This window comes from Heterodontus francisci, unplaced genomic scaffold (assembly GCF_036365525.1).
Source record: "Heterodontus francisci isolate sHetFra1 unplaced genomic scaffold, sHetFra1.hap1 HAP1_SCAFFOLD_992, whole genome shotgun sequence".
NCBI classification, from domain to species: Eukaryota; Metazoa; Chordata; class Chondrichthyes; order Heterodontiformes; family Heterodontidae; genus Heterodontus; species Heterodontus francisci.
Window position 1 is genome coordinate 175,288 of NW_027142011.1, and position 11,987 is coordinate 187,274.

An 11,987-nucleotide genomic window follows, 5' to 3' on the forward strand; every position below is an offset into this window, starting at 1 on the left:
TTCATCTTGGCAAGACTGCGCACCAAGACCAAAATGAGTCAGTTCTTGGTCTGTGAGTTGCTCTTTGCTGATGACGCTGTGCTGACATCCCATAATGAAGTTCATTAACAGCAGCTTGTATATCGGTTCTCCCTGGCCTGCAAGGAGTTTGGACTGACGATCAGCATCAGGAAGATCAAAGTTATGGGCCAGGACGAGAGACTCCACCTTCCATCAACATCGACAGGCTCACTTTGGAGGTTGTCAACAGCTTCACATACCTTGGATCAACAATCACCAGCAATCTGTCCCTTGATACTGAAATCAGCACCAGGATTGTCAATGCTGCAGCTGTCATGTCAAATTTGAGAAGACGAGTGTGAACCGACAGCAAACTGATCGAAAATACAAAACTCCGCGTGTAACAGGCTTGTGTTCTCAGCACCCTCCTTTAGAGTAGAGAAGCATCAACAACTTATACAAGCCAAGAAAAGCAGCTGAACAGCTTCCACCTCCACTGTCTCAGATGGATATTGGGCATCTCCTGGCAGGACAGAGTGCCGAATGCAGAAGTACACCAGCGTGCAGGGATCCGCAGCATGTTTGCCCTCTTGAGTCAGCGGTGACTCTGTTGACTGAGTCATGTGTGCTGAATGGATGACGGTCGCTTTGCCAAAGACACGCTCCATGGTGAGCTTGCTATCAGCACGAGACCAACAGGTCACCCACATCTGTGATACAAGGACATCTGCAAAGCGAGATCTCAAGCTGACTGGGATTGGAGTCAATGCATGGGAAGTCCTTCCTGCTGACTGGAATTCCTGGAGAAAAGCATTCAGGAAGACCATGGGAAAAGCAGAGGACAAAAGAAATGACCAGATGGTGGGAAAGAGAGCTCAGAGGAAGGAAAAATTATCAGTCGACCTCGGGCCAATGATATTCATCTGTCCCAGCTGCGGAAGGGATTGTCACTCACGAGTCATCCTCCACAGCCACAACAAACGATGTTTCACACAGAAGTGACGTACACCCCGGGTGTAGCCCATCGTCTTCCGAGACAGACGGTTGCCTATTACAATTACAACTACAGCAACAACGACAAGAGCGAGTCAGAGGCTGGGAAGACTGCCGTGACGAACTCAGCTCTTGACTCGCCAAAGCCTGCCCACTATCTACAAGGCCTTCCTCTGATTTCAATTGCTCACACATTTGCGATCTGGCTCTGTAGCTCAGTTGGTTAAAGCACCTGTCTAGAAAACAGGAGATCCTGGGTTCAACTCCCAGCAAAGCCTTATTTCACAGTTGCAACATGCTTGAAAAGTTTCATTATCAACACTGACATCTGTGTCTTGTGAACTTTAATTCAAAATACTTGATGAATTTCAATCACATAAAAAAACAGCCTTTGTGAAGGATATGAGTTTGGAATGGCTGTTTCTCCTTGGACAGAATTTCTTTGCTAATACATCAAAGTTAACTTCTTTGACATAAATTTGTTCACAGTTCCATTCAACCTGGAAAACAGCTTGATATTAATCTCACTGAAGGAGGGTGTTTGTGTCATTATGTGTTGCTTTTAACCGAGACTGGGACATGACGCAAGTGGGAGGGTTTATCTGAGGTTTGGAATATTTGTCAGTCAGGAACAAGAAAAATCAAAGGAACCAAATAAGAAAACCTAAGTCTCATGTGGTTCCCGAGAAACGGTGAGAAGATATTAAACTTTGTTGTATTTAATACAACTGTGTGAACTTTGATCTTTGCGGCCTTTTATAAACAGTATTTGAAGGGTCTCAGTAAAAATGTTCAGTGTTGATGAGAGTGGGGTCTGGGTGAGCAGCTGCTTCATGTGACAGGGTCAGGACTGGATGCAGGAAGTCCTCTGACAGTCTCTCTCTGATGGGTTGAGTTGATTTTCAACTGGCAGCTGTTGCTGTTTTGATAATTCAAGTTCCCTCCACCGATTTTTTGGGCAGACAGTGCAGTATGAGGATGTAAAGGGTTAATGCTGAAGACAGTGGGATTAACCCCTCCCACAATCAGAGTGATGATGTAACAGTCACATGAGATGAGGTTTGGGAGGAGAGAGCAGCACCAAGGATGCTAGTTTCGGAGGCTTGATGAGTGTGTATATAGTATTGTGTAAATTAGAAAAGAGCTCTTAGTTCTTTCAGCAGGAAATGTGTCCAGAAAATATCGCGAAACTCACAATTTCATTATTCAGGAGTTGGAACACAGGGATATTAACTCCAAGTGACAGTAGTGGTTTCATTTAACAAAAGAAAAGGAGAGAATTATATTGCTCATTGATTGAAATCCCCCAGTGAGGAGACAGTTAAACAGGTGATCTGTTGGGGCATCCTTCGATCCAAGGTTTCGGCAGCATTTAATCTCCCTTTTTGGTGAAATTCTCTGTTTTTTGCATCTTTGTTTAATCCAGCTTTTATGGACCAGTGAAAAAACTGAAAAAAGTGAACAGATCCATCCTTTCTTTTCTTCCTTCTTCCCATCAGTTTCTCTTTTCTGCCCCAATTTAATCTGCTGTTTCATCCATTCCAATCATAATTCAACATTCCAATCGAATCTATTTGTTATTCCACAGTGTCTCTCCATGTGTTTTATTCTGTTGTATTCTCTCACAGTCTGTTTGATGATCAATTTTACATCTCACTCTCTGTTCTGGTGAAGATCAGAAGCAGTGTTATCTGTTTGCAACACCCGACAAGTCGGCCTGAGGCTGTGTCTCATCGATAATGTGGAGTTAGGAACATAGGAACATAGGAGCAGGAGTCGGCCATTCAGCACATCGAGCCTGCCCCACCATTCAATATGATCATGGCTGATCATCCACTTCAATGCCCTTTTCCCCACACTTTCCTCATATTCCCTTATGTCATTTGTATTTAGAAATCTGTCAATCTCTGCTTTAAACATCCTCAATGACTGAGCTTCCACAGCCCTCTGGGGTACAGAATTCCAAAGATTCACAACCCTCTGAGTAACATTTCTCCTCAAAACTGTCCGAAGTGGCATGCCCCTTATTTTGAAATTGCGTCCCCTGGTTCTCGACTCCCCAACCAGGGGAAACATCTTAGCTGCATCTACCCTGACTGTCCTTTAAATATTTTGTAGGTTTCAATGAGATCACCTCTCATTCTTCAAAACTCCAGAGAACACAGCCCCAGTTTCCCCAATCTCTCTTCGTAGGACAGTCCCACCATCCCAGGAACAAGTCTGATGAACCTTCTTTGCACTCTATCTATGGCAATAATATCCTTCCTAAGGCAAGGGGACCAAAACTGCACACAGTACTCCAAGTGCAGTCTAACCAAGGTTCTATACATTTGAAGCAAGAATTCACTACTCCTGTACTCAAATCCTCTTGTGATAAAGGCTAACATACTATTAGCCTTCCTAATTGCTTGCTGCACCTGAATGTTAGCTGTCAGTGACTTATTGCCATGGATACCAGGTCACCCTAATACTCTATACCTCAGTTAATAAAGGAAAGGATTCCATTTACCTGCTGAACCAGCTTATTGACCTGCACTGCTACTTCAGGGATCTGTGGACATTCACTCCAACGTCCCTCACTTCCTCTACACCGTTCAGTGTTCTCCCATTAATTGTGTATTCCTTTGCCTTTTTTGACGCCTGCTCTCGCTGTTCCCTGCTCTCCGAGTGAACTCTTGCTCCCTCTCTCTCCTGGGCTCTTTCTGCTCCACTCTGCTCTTACTGTTTCCCGCTCTCTTAATGTATCAATATTTATTTGCCTTGTGTTTAATTTAAAATATGGATTAACTGTATTTTACAGTTGTAGGTTTTATTTGGTAGTCCTCTACAAGTTGTGGATTGGTATTCAATATTAAGCTCTGTGAAAACGATTGTGAATGAAAATATAACTTTCAATCTTATACATGGGCTGGTCTGCAAGCTCCAAGCCCTTCATTTTGTCGTAATGGCTTGATACTGTATCTTTCAGTCTTAATCTCTGTGGGATTTTTGAACTGGTATGTAATGCATAACTTGGTCTAATGTTCTGATGTACATTATTGGGATTCATAGGATCATAGGAAATAGGGGCATTAGGCCATTCAGCCCATCGAGCCTGCTCCAACATTCAAACAGATCGTGACTGATCATCTACCTCTCCGCCATTTTTCCCTGCCATCTCCATATCCCTTGATCTTGTTAGTATTTAGAAATCTATCGATTTCTGTCTTGAATATGTTCAATGATTGATCTTCCACAGCCCACTGGGATAAAGAATTCCACAGATTTTTCACCCTCTGAGTAAAGAAATTCCTGCTCATCTCAGTCTGCCCTTATTCTGAGACTGTGTCTCCTTGTTCTAGATTCACTAGACAGAGGAAACATCCTATCCATATCTACCCTGTGACACCCTGTAAGAACTTTGTCTGTTTCAATGAGATCACCTCTCATTCTTCAAAACTCTAGAGAATTTAGGCCCAGTTTCTGCAGTCTCTCATCATAAGACAATCCCACCATCCAAGGGGATGAGACCGGTGAATCTCTGTTGCACTCCCTCTGTGACAAGTCTATCCTTCCTTCGATAAGGAAACCAAAATTGTACAGAATACTCCAGGTGCGGTCTCATCTAGACTTCATACATCTTTACTCATGTACTCAAATACGCTTTCAATGAAGCCAACATACCATTTGCCTTCCGAATTGCTTACTGCACCTGCATACTAGCTTTTCGTGTCTCATGAACAAGGACACCCAGGTGCCTTTGGACATCGACACTTCTCAACCTCTCACCATTTAAGAAATACTCTGTCTTTCTGTTTATTTGACCAAAGTGGAGAACTTCACACTTATTCACATTATATTCCATCTGCCATGTTCTTGCCCATTCATTTAACCTGTCCAACCCCCCTTGAAGCCTCCTTGCATTCATTCTGTACCTTTCAATTCTGTAAATTTTGTCTGTTCTATTTCAGATTTTATATTTAAAATGTGACCATGGTGACCGAGTTTATTTAGATCTGATAGTGAGTTTGTTTTTGGACTGTGATTGATGTATCAACCTGTCAGCTGTACTGAATTGGAGTGAAATAGAAACAACTTCTGTCTCTCCTGCTGTTGTTTGACTGTTGGATTGAAAATGTGTCTCTCTTGACTTTGGGATCAGTGTCTGTCTGACTACTTATTTTGTTTGCTCCAGTGGAACTGATGAGCTGGCAGTATCTCTGTGCTTTGGGAGTGATCCTGTACCGACTGTGTGTTGGAACGAGATCACTGCACTTTTCCTTGTGTCCAAGAATCACCACATCTATTCAGGTTCCGTCATGTATTTTCCTGCAGGAATGAAAGAACTGGTGAGGTAGAAGATACAAAAGCGATCAATGTAATCGTCCCAATAATAATCATTATGAACAATCACAAAATGAAAACCAAGAACACAAACAGTGTCAGTGTCTGACTCCACTGCAGTACTGCAGTATTCAGCTTCTGTTTACCAGGTGTTTGCAGTGGTTTTACAACAGGTTTGTGACATTCAGAAACAACACAAGCCCTGCACTGCTCAATGACTGGGACTGTCCGATAGAGCAGTGACCTTTCCACAGTCACATTTCTATTTCAACGGAAAACAAGCAGCCACTATTTAAAATGTGCCTTTCACACTTCTCACCTGGTGTCTGCAATAAATGCTCTTTGTCTAACTGTCCACATCGTTATTTTGCGGCTATTTTTCCCCCACTGTTCACAATCCAACAAACAGTGAGAGACTGGAACTAAAGCAGGAAAATTCCCTCTCCTTTGGGTGGTGAAATTGTCAGTGATTTTCAATAGTTATTTCTTCCCATTGTGTCTCCCTGAGCCTGTACAGACACTGTCCGAGAATGAACTCTCCCTTCCCCGTGTCCCCGGCTCACTCCATGTTCCGGGAGCAGCTCCTGCTCCACAGTGTCTGTTACAAACAGTCCCCGACTCCCCCTCAACTTCCCACCACTCAATGCTAATCTCTGAGCACATCTGCGGACACGCTACCAAAGCAGTGGCTGCTGGAAGTAGATGCTGTTTGTTCCCTTCCCCCGGGCCCGGGAAGTCTCCATTAGCAGCTGATTTAAAGCATCTTCCCCTGATTGAGTGAATGGCCTCACAGACTGGGTTGGGGAAAGGCTGCGCATGCGCTCCACTCCTTATTGTGACGTCCCACTGGGGCGGGGCTGCATCGCGCGTGCGCGGATCTCTGCAGCAATTCAGCATTCAAACATCAATGGGAACTTTCCCCATTTCACCCTCATCAAAGTCCCAAAGAAAGTGAAGAGGGGCTTGGACTGGAGGGAGGGAGGGGCGGGGTAGGGGGAACCTAGAACCCAGAAAGCTGCCCACTTGCCCCATTTAGATGCTCAATTTGCGGTCATTCCCTGCAGGGGGTTTGTTATTATTGAGCCCCTCCTGGTAAAACAATCCGATAGAAAGAGGGGAGAAAGGAGGGAGCCGGTGTGTTTGCTGGGACCTTGCAGAATTCATTTCAGCAGCAAAAGTCCCGGGTTATATTAACCCGAGTGAAACACGCTATCAGTGAGAGGAAAACCGAACGGCCCTTTTCATCTTTTCATTGGAAACAAAGTAGAGCCGGAAGTGCGGCGAGCAGAGCAGACACACAAGCTCAATGACAGGAGAGCTCGGCCGTCCCTGAGTTTCAGCTCCCAGCTCTTACATTTCCTCATCCACACTGTCTTTACTGTGGATGTTCAGGGGTTCCTTGTCGGATCTGAGGACTGTATCCATTAAACATTCTGAGTCAGGAGATCCACACACTCTGTTTCCAAGATTTATGGGCAGGAATGTTTCAAAACTTTGTCTATTAAATCATTGTATTATTCACAGAACTAATGAGGCAATCAGTTCATTATTCAGGCCTTGAACTTGTTTTGGGTCGACCGAAAACTGAAAGCTTCAGCACCTTTCCACTTCTTCACTAATATAACTGATTTTTTTGATGAAGTAACAGAAAAGGTTGATGAAGGGAAAGCAATGGATGTTGTCTATATGGATTTTAAGAAAGCGTTTGACAGACTACCACATAAAAGGCTGGGTAACAAAACTGAGGCTCCTGGAATAGGAGGGTCAGTATCTGCTTGGATTAAAAAATGGATGAAATATCAAGAAAAGCGAGTTGTGGTATTTGGTTGTTTTTCAGAATGGAAGATGGTGAACAGTGATGTCCACAAGGGTCAGTGTCAGGACCACCATATATAGAAATGACTTGAATATTGGAATCACAGAATCACAGAATTGTTACTGCCCAGAAGGAGGCCATTTGGCCCATCGTGTCTGCACTGACTCTCCAAATGAGCAATTCACCTGATGTCACTTCCCCGTCTTCTCCCCATAATCCTGCACATTCTTCCTTTTCAGATAACAGTCTAATTCCCCTTTGAATGCTTCAATTGAACCTGCCTCCATCACATTCTCAGGCAGTTCATACTTTAACCACTCGCTGTGTGAAAAAGTTTTTCCTCATGTCGCTTTTGCTTCTTTTACCAATTACTTTAAATCTGTGCCCTCTCGTTCTCGATCCTTTCACAAGTGGGAACAGTTTCTCCCTATCCACTCTGTCCACACCCCTCATCATTTTGAATACCACTATGAAATCTCCTCTTCGCCTTCTTTTCTCCAAGGAAAACAGTCCTAACTTCTCCAATCTATCTTCATAACTGAAGTTCCTCATCCCTGGAACCATTCTCATGAATCTTTTCCATAATCTCTCCAATGCCTTCACATCTTTCCTAAAGTGTGGCACCCAGAACTGGATGCAGTACTTCAGCTGATGCTAGTGTCTTATACAAGTTCAACATGACCTCCTTGTTCTTGTACTCTATGCCTCTATTACTAAAGCCGAGGATACTGTATGCTTTATTAACCACTCTCTCAACCAATGACATATAACCCCAGGTCCCACTGCTCCTGCACCCCCTTTAGAATTGTACCCTTTATTCTACATTGTCACTCCATGTTCTTCCTACCAAAATGAATCAATTCACATTTCTCTGCATTGAACTTCACCTGTCATCTGTCCTCCCATTCCACCAACTTGTCTATGTCCTTTTGAAGTTCTACACTATCATCCTTACGGTTCACAATGCTTCCAATTTTCGTATCATCCATAAACTTTGAAATTCTGCCCTGTACACCAAGGTCTAGGTCATTAATATATATCAGGAAAGGCAAGGGTCCCAACACTGACTCCTGGGGAACTCCACTGCAAACCTTCCTCTAGCCCGAAGAACATCCATTGCTCACTACTCTTTGTTTCCTGTCACTCAGCCAATTCCATATCCATGTTACTACTGTCCCTTTTATTCCATGAGTTATAACTTTGTTCACAAGTCTGTTGTGTTGCACTGTATCAAACTCCTTTTGAAAGTCAATAAAAGCAAAATACTGCAGATGCTAGAAATCTGAAATGTAAACAAAAAGTGCTGGAAATGCTCAGCAGGTCTGGCAGCATCTGTGGAGAGAGAAGCAGAGTTAAAGTTTCAGGTCAGTGACCTTTCAGATGCTGTCATACCTTTTGAAAGTCCATGTACACCACATCAACAGCATTGCCCTCATCATCCCTCTCTGTTACCTCATCAAAAAACTCCAGCAGGACAGTTAAACATGACTTTCCCTTAAGAAATCCATGCTGTCTTTCCTGAATTAACCCACATTTGTCCATGGGACTATTAATTTTGTCCCGAATTATTCTTTCGAGAAGTTTTCCCACCACCGAAATTGAAATGACTGGGGAGTGAGATGAGGTGAGTTGCTTTAGCAGAGAGCCAGCACGGGTTCGACAGGCCGAATGACCTCCTACTGTGCTTTAGCCATTCTCTGATTGTATGATTCTAGCGACAACTGTTGGTGGAGAGGCAATGATGCAGGAATGGGTTGACAGAAAGGGGAAAGTCTGGGCTGGTGTGTGTTTGCAGCATTTGCAGCTTGTGTTCGGGTTTGTGAATCAAGGTGATTTGGAAGCTGTGTTCCAAATTGAAGTGTTTATTGGAAGCAAGAAGTTGATGTCAATGAAGAATAAAACGTGTTAAGATGAAGTGTGGTGTGATTGAGGATAGCAGTAAATATAGTGTTGGTGAATTATTTGTGTTCATAAACATCCACTGCACCCTCTGCTGCAGGCTGCTGTTTATATCCAGCTGTGTATTAGTGCTGTGTGTTAACTAGATAAATGTTTGTTTCAACGCTGTTTATAAAGCAATAGCATTGCACTCAAACAGTCCCAGACATAGCAACACACGGAGAAAAGCAAAATACTGCAGATGCTGGAAATCTGAAACATAAACAGAAAATGCTTGAAATCGTCAGCAGGTCTGGCAGCATCTGTGGAGAAAGAAACAAAGTTAATGTGAGCTAAGGAAACAGACCTGAACTGTTAACTGTTTCTCTCTGCACAGATGCTGCCAGACCGACTGAGGATTTCCAGCATTTTCTGTTTTTATTACAGCAACACGTTTGATCAGCAGTAGCGGTGATAGTGCGAGCCAGGGGGCAGCTGGGAAGGTAAGTTTCACTATAAAGTACTTACCTGGCGATTCGGCGGACGCGGACACGGGGACTGCTGGGTAAGTGAACGTATATATTCGGGCAGTGGCTAAACCCGAAACACTACACGTGTAGTGTCTCCCACCCATCCTCCTCCTCCAACCAAAAAAAAGGACTCTTGTGTGGAGGGTTTGGTAAGGTAAGGTTTTCCTTTATATATTTTTATTCTCTGTTGTCAATTTAGAGCAGAGGGGATGGAAGCTAGGGCAGTTGCATGCTCCTCTTGCAGGATGTGGGAGGTAAGGGTCACCACTTGTGTCCCTGCTGACTTCACCTGCGAGAAGTGCACCCAACTCCAGCTCCTCACAGAGCGCGTTAGGGAACTGGAGCTGGAGCTGGATGAACTTCGGATCATGCGGGAGGCAGAGGGGATGATAGAGAGCAGTTATAGGGAAGTACTGACACCTAAGTCACAGGATAAAGGTAGCTGGGTGACCATCAGGGGAGGGAAAGGGAATAGGCGCACAGTGCAGGGATCCCCTGTGGCCGTTCCCCTCAATAATAAGTATACCGTTTTGGATACGGTCCAGGGGGGAAGCTACCTGGGAAAGCCACAGCGGCCAGGTCTCTCCCACTGAGCCTGGCTCTGCGGCTCAGAAGGGAAGGGTGGAGAATAGGAGAGCGATAGTAATAGGAGATTCAATGGTTAGAGGAACAGACAGGAGGTACTGTGGTCGCGAACGAGACTCCCGGATGGCATGTTGCCTCCTGGGTGCCAGGGTCAGGGATGTCTCAGATCGAGTCTACAGGATTCTTAAGGGGGAGGGGGAGCAGCCAGAAGTCGTGGTCCATATCGGTACCAATGACATAGCTAGGAAATGGGATGAGGACCTGTAAAGCGAATATAGGAGTTAGGTTGGAAGCTAAAAGGCAGGACGAGCAGAGTAGTAATCTCAGGATTGATACCGGTGCCACGTGCTCGTGAGGCTAGAAACAGAGAGCGAGTGCAGCTGAACACGTGGCTACAGAGCTGGTGTAGCAGGGAGGGCTTCAGTTATGTGGATCATTGGGATACCTTCTGGGGAAGATGGGACCTGTACAAGAAGGACGGGTTGCATCTGAACTGGAGGGGCACCAATATCCTGGGCGGGAGGTTTGCTAGAGCTCTTCGGGAGGGTTTAAACTAGTTTGGCAGGGGGATGGGAACCGGAGCTATGGATCAGTGGATGGGGTAGCTGTTGAACAGGCAGATACCGAGTGCAGAGAGTCTGTGAGGAAGGTTAGACAGTTGACAGGGCAAAGTTTCAGCCAGTATGATGGGTTGAAGTGTGTCTATTTTAATGCAAGAAGTGTCAGGAATCAGGGTGATGAACTTAGAGCATGGATCAGTACTTCGAGCTAAGATGTTGTGGCCATTACGGACACTTGGAGATCACAGGGGCAGGAATGAATGTTGGATGTTCCGGGGTTTAGATGTTTCAAAAGGAATAGGGAGGGAGGTAAAAGATGTGGGGGAGTGGCATTGTTAATCAGGGATAGTATCACAGCTGCAGAAAGGGAGGTCATCGAGGAGGGTTTGTCTACTGAGTCATTATGGGTGGAAGTCAGAAACAGGAAAGGAGCAGTCACTTTATTGGGAGTTTTCTATAGACCCCTCAATAGCAACAGAGACACGGAGGAACAGATTGGGAGGCAGATTTTGGAAAGGTGCAGAAGTAACAGGGTTGTTGTCATGGGTGACTTCAACTTCCCTAATATTGATTGGAACCTCCTTAGTGCAAATAGTTTGGATGGAGCAGTTTTTGTCAGGTGTGTCCAGGAAGGTTTCCTGACTCAATATGTCGATAGGCTGACCAGAGGGGAAGCTATGTTGGATTTGGTGATTGGCAACGAACAAGGCCAGGTGGCAGATCTATCGGTGGGAGAGCATTTCGGTGATAGTGATCACAACTCCCTGACCTTTACTATCGTCATGGAGAGGGACAGGAGCAGACGGGATGGGAAAATATTTAATTGGGGGAGGGGGAATTACAATGCTATTAGGCAGGAACTGGGGTGCATAAATTGGGAACAGATGTTCTCAGGGAAATGCACGAAAGAAATGTGGAGGTTGTTTAGGGAGCACTTGCTGCGACTGCTGGATAGGTTTGTCCCGATGAGGCAAGGAAGGGATGGTAGGGTGAAGGAACCTTGGATGACAAGAAATGTGGAACAGCTAGTCAAGAGGAAGAAGGAAGCTTACTTAAGGTTGAGGAAGCAAGGATCAGACAGGGCTCTAGAGGGTTACAAGGTAGCCAGGAAGGAACTGAAGAATGGACTTAGGAGAGCTAGAAGGGGACATGAAAAAGTCTTGGCGGGTAGGATTAAGGAAAATCCCAATGCGTTCTACACTTATGTGAGGAACAAGAGGATGGCCAGAGTGAGGGTAGGGCCGATCAAGGATAGTGGAGGGAACTTGTGCCTGGAGTCGGAGGAGGTATGGGAGGTCCTAA

At 44.9% G+C, this 11,987-nt stretch overlaps 1 non-coding gene across 1 annotated transcript; it reads left to right on the top strand.

Annotated features, from left to right (window-relative positions):
* The first annotated feature begins 1,197 nt into the window (after window positions 1–1,197).
* trnas-aga (transfer RNA serine (anticodon AGA)) lies at window positions 1,198–1,271 on the top strand. The gene has a single exon. It is a non-coding gene; the product is annotated as a tRNA-Ser (tRNA).
* The last annotated feature ends 10,716 nt before the right edge of the window (window positions 1,272–11,987 follow it).